At 36.9% G+C, this 6,804-nt stretch overlaps 1 pseudogene; it reads right to left on the reverse strand.

Annotated features, from left to right (window-relative positions):
* Window positions 1-4,118: 4,118 nt before the first annotated feature.
* On the reverse strand, window positions 4,119-5,099 carry LOC149219564 (uncharacterized; annotated as a pseudogene).
* Window positions 5,100-6,804: the final 1,705 nt, after the last annotated feature.

A 6,804-nucleotide genomic window follows, 5' to 3' on the forward strand; every position in this document is an offset into this window, starting at 1 on the left:
GATCTTTCCATATTGTCTTTTCATGTTTTTGTTGGTAAGGTTCATCCTCCAGTGGAGTCTTTGAATTAAATTTGAAACTGATTTGGAGTCGCCAAGTGAATGATTTCAGCCTTCCTATGTCTGATCACTATCCACCATTAGCAATCAGATCTGATCCTTATCATTCACACCCAGGGAAAATGTGACCTTTTTCTGTCCAACAACGACACCAAAATGTTAGCACTCCTTAGTTTCCCAAGGCTGAGAAAGGAAACCAAAGAGGTAACCTCAGACCAACTTTTGACTTGGTAGCTAGCCCTACCAAATCAGAAAGGGCTCTCTCTAAAACAAACTCACATCCAATGGAAGTGATTGGAGAATATGTACATTTTAGGCTAGGTATCAGCTCAGTAGGGTTTGATTAGGGTTTGTTGGATAAAGAGTACTAGGTCTAAGAACTAGGTCAAGTATTACTAAAGGTGAGTTGTAGCCATAAGATACGAAAAGGTAGGTGCAATCAGTGACTCAAAATGTTTTTTTCATTGTCGTTTGGTGAGGATTATATAGTAGGAGTTAAGTGAGCAAGGCATGAATTCACTTATCTAGAAGGAAAACATTGAAATGATAATCCCAAACAAAACAAAGCATTCAAATGATGATCTTTGTTTAAAAATTGTGAGATAATGCATAAGATGAAATGTAGATGGCTTATAGATAGGTCGAATAATCAAATATAAAATAAAACATAAGATAAACATAGACACGAACCGCAACATAAGAATCCCATAAAAATAGCTGCAATTGTCTGTCATATTTTTGCAAATAGTCAAGTGCACTAGTTCAAGAGTTTGAGCTTCAAGTATCAAACCTCTCTCTCTGACTTAGTTATGACTACATATAGATGAGAAACAACATTTCCCCTCTAAGGAGTTGAATCCTCCTTCATAGGAACTGATTACTTGATGCTCTCTAACCACAACCAAAAACTAGGCAATTTAGAAACCACTTCCCCATTTAAACTAACTCATTGAGTTTGTTTTCAAAGCATTTAATTATAATAATTTTCACTCGAGTAACTACTAACAGAATCATTTACATCATATGAACTGATAATGAAACCATTTACATCAACCCAACTTGACATTTCACCATTTACATGCAAAAAACACCTTCATTCAGAGAAGCGCAACGAACTTTGGATGATGATTTGGAGGCCTTCCTAGATGAGTTTTTTGCTGAAAAAGGTATGTATGGAAGGCTGAATATTTCCTATACATAACGGAATCACTAATACCTGAAAAAAACTTCTTCAAACCCCTTAAAAATTGACTTGAAGAAAAAATTTCCAAAAGTAAAGCAAGTGCCCTAAAAACATGGTAGAAAGGTGAAAAATAGGCACTATTTGGTGATTTTTTGAACTTTTATGAGTCTTCAAGTGTCCCAATGTACTTTTATGACATCTTTATACCATAATTTATCTTCACATGCTTGAAATTATTCATTTGTACCTCTTGATAAAAAGCGCAACAACCACTCACTGTGTTTATAGGTAGTCAAAATTCTACGTTTTTTGTAAAAATAGGGGTCAAATATGGATTAATATCCCTTTAACCATAAAACGTTTTACACAACTAGGAGAGGTTTTTGTAGATAAGGTTGTTTTGAGGAAAATTTTCTCTCAGTTTTGTGAAATCCATTCCCATATTCTTGGAATCCATGCCACAAAAGAATGACTAAAACAGGTAATTAAATTGGAGAATTTGATTTTCTGAAATAGGCCTCCAAGTGAAAAAGTGTAGCAACCTCCTCTAGAAGCACAACAGAAACACGGAATATTGATGAAACAAGAAATTGGTGGTGAAATTATAAATTTTATGGTTGTGGCATGTGTCAAAATGGCAAAGAAGAGTTCTTGGAGCTTTTAGAAGGATAGAATGAATTTCAAAAATGCTTTGATTCTCCTTTATAGCTTAGAAACTAGATTTTTGGCTTGATGGTTGAATGTCTTATTATGTACTTTTTGATAAAATGAATATTGATTGTTTTGACTGCAACATTATTTCTTCAAAAGGAAATGTTACTTTGATTCTTTTTGTTCCCTAATTGCTAACTCCCATTATTATGACCAAGATGGATGACATGACTCCCTTGTTTGATATTGATCATTGATATAATGATGACCATCAAATGTATATCCTATACCATGACCTATATGGTGACCACTAACTCTTTTGATGACCTAGGATAGGTAATGATGACATAACTATGATGGGTTTTGATGACTTTAAACAAGTGGAGGGAGTAGCAATGGTACCTAGACAATGACTTGGGACCTTTTGACAACTAGGAGAGATGTCAAATTTTATTTGAAAATATAATAATTTGACCTAAGACTCTATCAACCACATGGAAAGAGTAAATTTGATCATTGTCACTATTAGATACTAACACTATGACCTCATGCATGACGACAACCATTATTCTACTGTACACATTGCCACATGCAAAAGCAATGTCAAATCAACTACACATATGCATAAACGCATATAGTCGAGCATAAGCAATCAATCACTGTAACCATTCTACAAGACTAATACATGTAATCAAACCTACAAGAATGTACCCTAACATACAAGGATGTAAGTAGGTAACATAAAATATGTTATCTCAAAATCAAGCCCTGATAGGCTGCTGGTCAGGTTGACTCTAAGTAACTATTTCAGACCTACTTTAGGCTGAGGCTTAGCCTCCTCAACCTGAGAGGGCTCTCTCTGGGTGTAATAATGATTTTGATTAAAACTAAGATGTCTAACTCTTGCAGAACAATTGTGACAAATATGAATGCTGGAAATACATCAAACAAGTATCCATTGGGCCTATGGAGTCAACAACACTTCAATACAACAAAGATCTTGGCCTTACATGGAAGTCAGGGCATTCAGCATTTGAATATTCAGAATATACACTCATAAGGAACCACACAGTTTATAGATGCATACAGGAAATCAGAGCACATTCAGTGAATTCTGAGTGATTATACATCCATACCACTGTAAACAAAACTAAGAAAAGGACAACATCACTCATTCTGAATATAAAAAATCCTTCATGAATCCTGAGAAGTAAAATCAAAATTATATTACTGAAAGTGAGTCTTTACATAAGCCAAAAACAAGCTGTGTCATAAAATTTTCCAACCCCCATTACATTGCTGTTTCAGCTATATATAGAACTCTTATTCTAACTTATCGAGATTCCTCCTCCAGCATGAGGGGAATTCGAGAACTACTTCTAATGACACCTATTAACCTTTTAACTAACTAATAAATACAACAAGGTGTTGACTGGAGTTTTTTAGAGATCTAAATCAAGTAGGATTCTAACACCGTGTCATGCTAATAATATCCTTGATTACAATGGTTCTCGTTCTCTGACATCTGGTTCCCTTTGGCAGTGGCTGTGATGGACCTTTAATGCTTCATGTTGCTCTTTAATATCACATGTTTTCCAATGTCATGAAACATCGGAAATTATCCCTGTTTGTCGGTCCTTGGTTTGCCTCAAAATGTTCGAATCCAAAGAAGCATGCCTTTTATCTTTGATTTCCCAAATTGAACAGATTGCCACGTCCATGATGTGCTGGCCACCCTTTTCCATGTACCTGTGTGATGACAAAACCTTTCAAAAAGATTTGATGCTTTGACAATCATAATTGATCAACTGAATTGTAACATGCAGCTACAGCAGTTTCGTAGCGCGCTACGAAACTGCTGTGTAATTTCAAAAACACAGTCTTCCTTTCATAGCTAAATGATCGCTAGTGTTCATGGTTTAAGCACCTTACTCCCTTGATCATTTTGACAAGATTTTCTTACAACTTTTCAAGAAACAGATATTTCTCCTGAGGAAAAGATGCAATGACACCAATAACACCATTAACTGTTTCAAATATAACTGTATGAATCTGGCTGGTACCTCACTGGCTGATTAATGGATGCATTACCTCTTTGCCCTTGGATCTCCTTGATTTCGTGGGTTTACCTGCCCCAGAATTTTACGATTGTGCCAACGTAGAGTTTTGGGATGATTGGGCAGGTGCGATTGCATTTAAAAGAGCTACACCAACATGAGCTTGTTACCTATATTACAAGCCAATATCTCTAGTAACACTAGAATGAGAAAACTATTCTCAGAAGTTCTCCCATTCATAAGCCAATATTTTATGCCAAAAGGAACTTGAGGTATTACATTAAAATAATACCGTGAACCAAAAAACTTGTAAAAGAATTTGATGCTTAATGCATGCACTACGAACCATCTGAAGGATTTGCCACACCATGATCTCTGTAAATCTCAAAATCATCAGGACTCCACCGGCATACAAGGTTGAAGTGGAATGTAGCCATTTGAACACACATTAAATGTAGTATACGAGATGCTTCGGGTGATATTGGCTCTCCTTCTCCGCAAACTACATGATCTGCTACTAATTCTATCACACCTTTATTTAATCGAACTGGCATCCCCTGCTTCCGCAGAAATGGTTCCATCTCATGCGTGAATTGTTCCAAAGGACCTTCATTCAACTCAACCGTCTCTGTTGCAAGTGATCTAGTCCTTGCAAAATCACGCTCTTCAAAAGTTTCAAAAATTCTCATAACCTCTTCTTTTGGTAGATTGGAAAAGAATAGACCACATTCACCATGTAACATCTCACTAGCTTTATGAATACCATCCTTGACTTCATCAGCAGTTGTGCGACCCAATGCAATCTGTAATACTTTGTTTGATCCTAGAAAGAACCTGCTGCTACCTTTTAATCGGTCCCTGAGATCTTTGAACTTCACATTCCGCATATTCTCAAATGAGAAAACATATACTGAGATGTAATCCTCCACAGCTTGCCTCACTTGATTCACTATTGATTCCTTATGCTCCCTTCCCTTCTTTTGGTTTTAGAAAGAGTCACCATTTTGTTGCGCTTAGACTTCGGCATCTTTGATGCTGGGAGTAAATTAGAGCAGAACAAAGGCCAAAGTAGCAAACACGCTTAACAGAATACAGTGTCAGAGCAAGGGTTTATCTTCGAATAGAGTTTTTGTCGCGTTAAATCTCGTTGAAGGTGTTGCTTTGTGCCTTTTAAATGAGAGACATGTGGAATACAGTCAAATCCCACCGCATTTAGGCCCTTTCCCAGGCGGTCCAATCCGGGTATTGTTAACATTAATAATATTATGGCCTCTACTGCTGCAGTGTACCCATGAAGGCCACATTTAGACTGCAATTCTCTTGAACCATCATCACGGAGCTCCTATTTGTATAACTGAATATTTGGATTGATGCCAGCAAGCAACTTTCCATTAAATGCATTCAGATCGTAAACTGAACCCTTTGTCTCCTTCTCAGCAACAACTGCAACATGTGCCAATACCAAGACACCTAACGACCTAAAACACAGCTGATTCTGATAAGTATGACAGCTGGGTGAGATTTGCTATGGATCAGCACAAAATCACCTGGACCGTGTTTCTGTGCTACGAAATCACATGAAACATGTTGCGCTGCGAAAAAACCTAAAATTGACTTATGCGCTACGAAATCACTTAAGGGGTTTTGTAGCACATAATAACCTTTGAACGGAGCTGACACATGGAAATTGTGTGAATTATGAGACCAGTGGTGAATGAGAATGCATAGTGGACTCCTAAGACTTAGACTCTAAGGCAAACAAAAACTCAAACTTAGACTAGCACCGAATTTTTTTACCATCAAACTAATGTGAGCGGTTTTGAAATCAGAATTCTTAAGTGATAACAGTGGCTCCACTTGGGATAGTGTTCTCCTGTAATACACTAAGAACTCGCAGGTCCAGTGCCTTATCCATTTATGACAAACACAAATTTGCTTGACAAGCATCCCCTTCAAGATTCTGGGGGCTTCACTTCATCATCTGTGTTATCACAAAATCAAGCACTGAAGGCTGCCAATCAGCAAGATTCTGTGTAACTATTTCAAACCAGGCTTTGGACTAAGGCTTAGCCTCCTTAGTCTGAGAGGGCTCTCTCACAGATTATGAATATTGACTAATGACAAGAAAAGATGGCTAACTCTTATAAGACACATGAAAAATAAGTTGGCTGGACAACATTGAATTGATTCCCATTGGGCTTATGGAGTCTCTCATATCTCAGCAAACAAAACCACTATCTTTTCATAGAAATCAGGGCACTTTACATCTATATGTTCAAACATAACTTTGAAACCACAGTTTGCCAAGGCATACAGGAAGTCAGAGCATGATTCATGAGTTCTGAGTGATTATGCATTAACAAAACTGTAAAAGAACCTTAAAGAAAGAATACCATCACACATTTGAACAAGAAGATCCATTGTGAATCCTGAGAAGAAAACACAGTCATTTGCATTACTGAAATTTGTTTATACATAAACCAAAAACAGTCTTCTCCAAAACATCCAACCCCCACTACATCAAAGTCTGATCTATATATAGAGATACAATCTTAACCACTATGAGCTTCCTCCTCCAGCATGAGGGGAGCTCGAAGAATATTACTAATTACCCTTATCTACCAATTAACTAATTCATTAAATACATTAAGCACTGACTGTAATTACAAAGAGTGCTAATTAAACTACATATCTAATTCTATCTTCCTCGTATCATTATCTTTCTTTGCTCTTGGACACCTGTCTCCTTTCAGTTTGGCTGAGATAACTGAGAAGTGGATGCAATGAACAAGGTTAGCATTGGATACTGAATGCGCTGATGGTTCATTGATCATAAGAACAAACCCCTGTTTTTCC

Source organism: Pinus tabuliformis, chromosome Q, assembly GCF_031772625.1.
Source record: "Pinus tabuliformis cultivar Carrire ecotype Pingquan chromosome Q, CPIR1, whole genome shotgun sequence".
In the NCBI taxonomy this organism is placed as follows: domain Eukaryota; kingdom Viridiplantae; phylum Streptophyta; class Pinopsida; order Pinales; family Pinaceae; genus Pinus; species Pinus tabuliformis.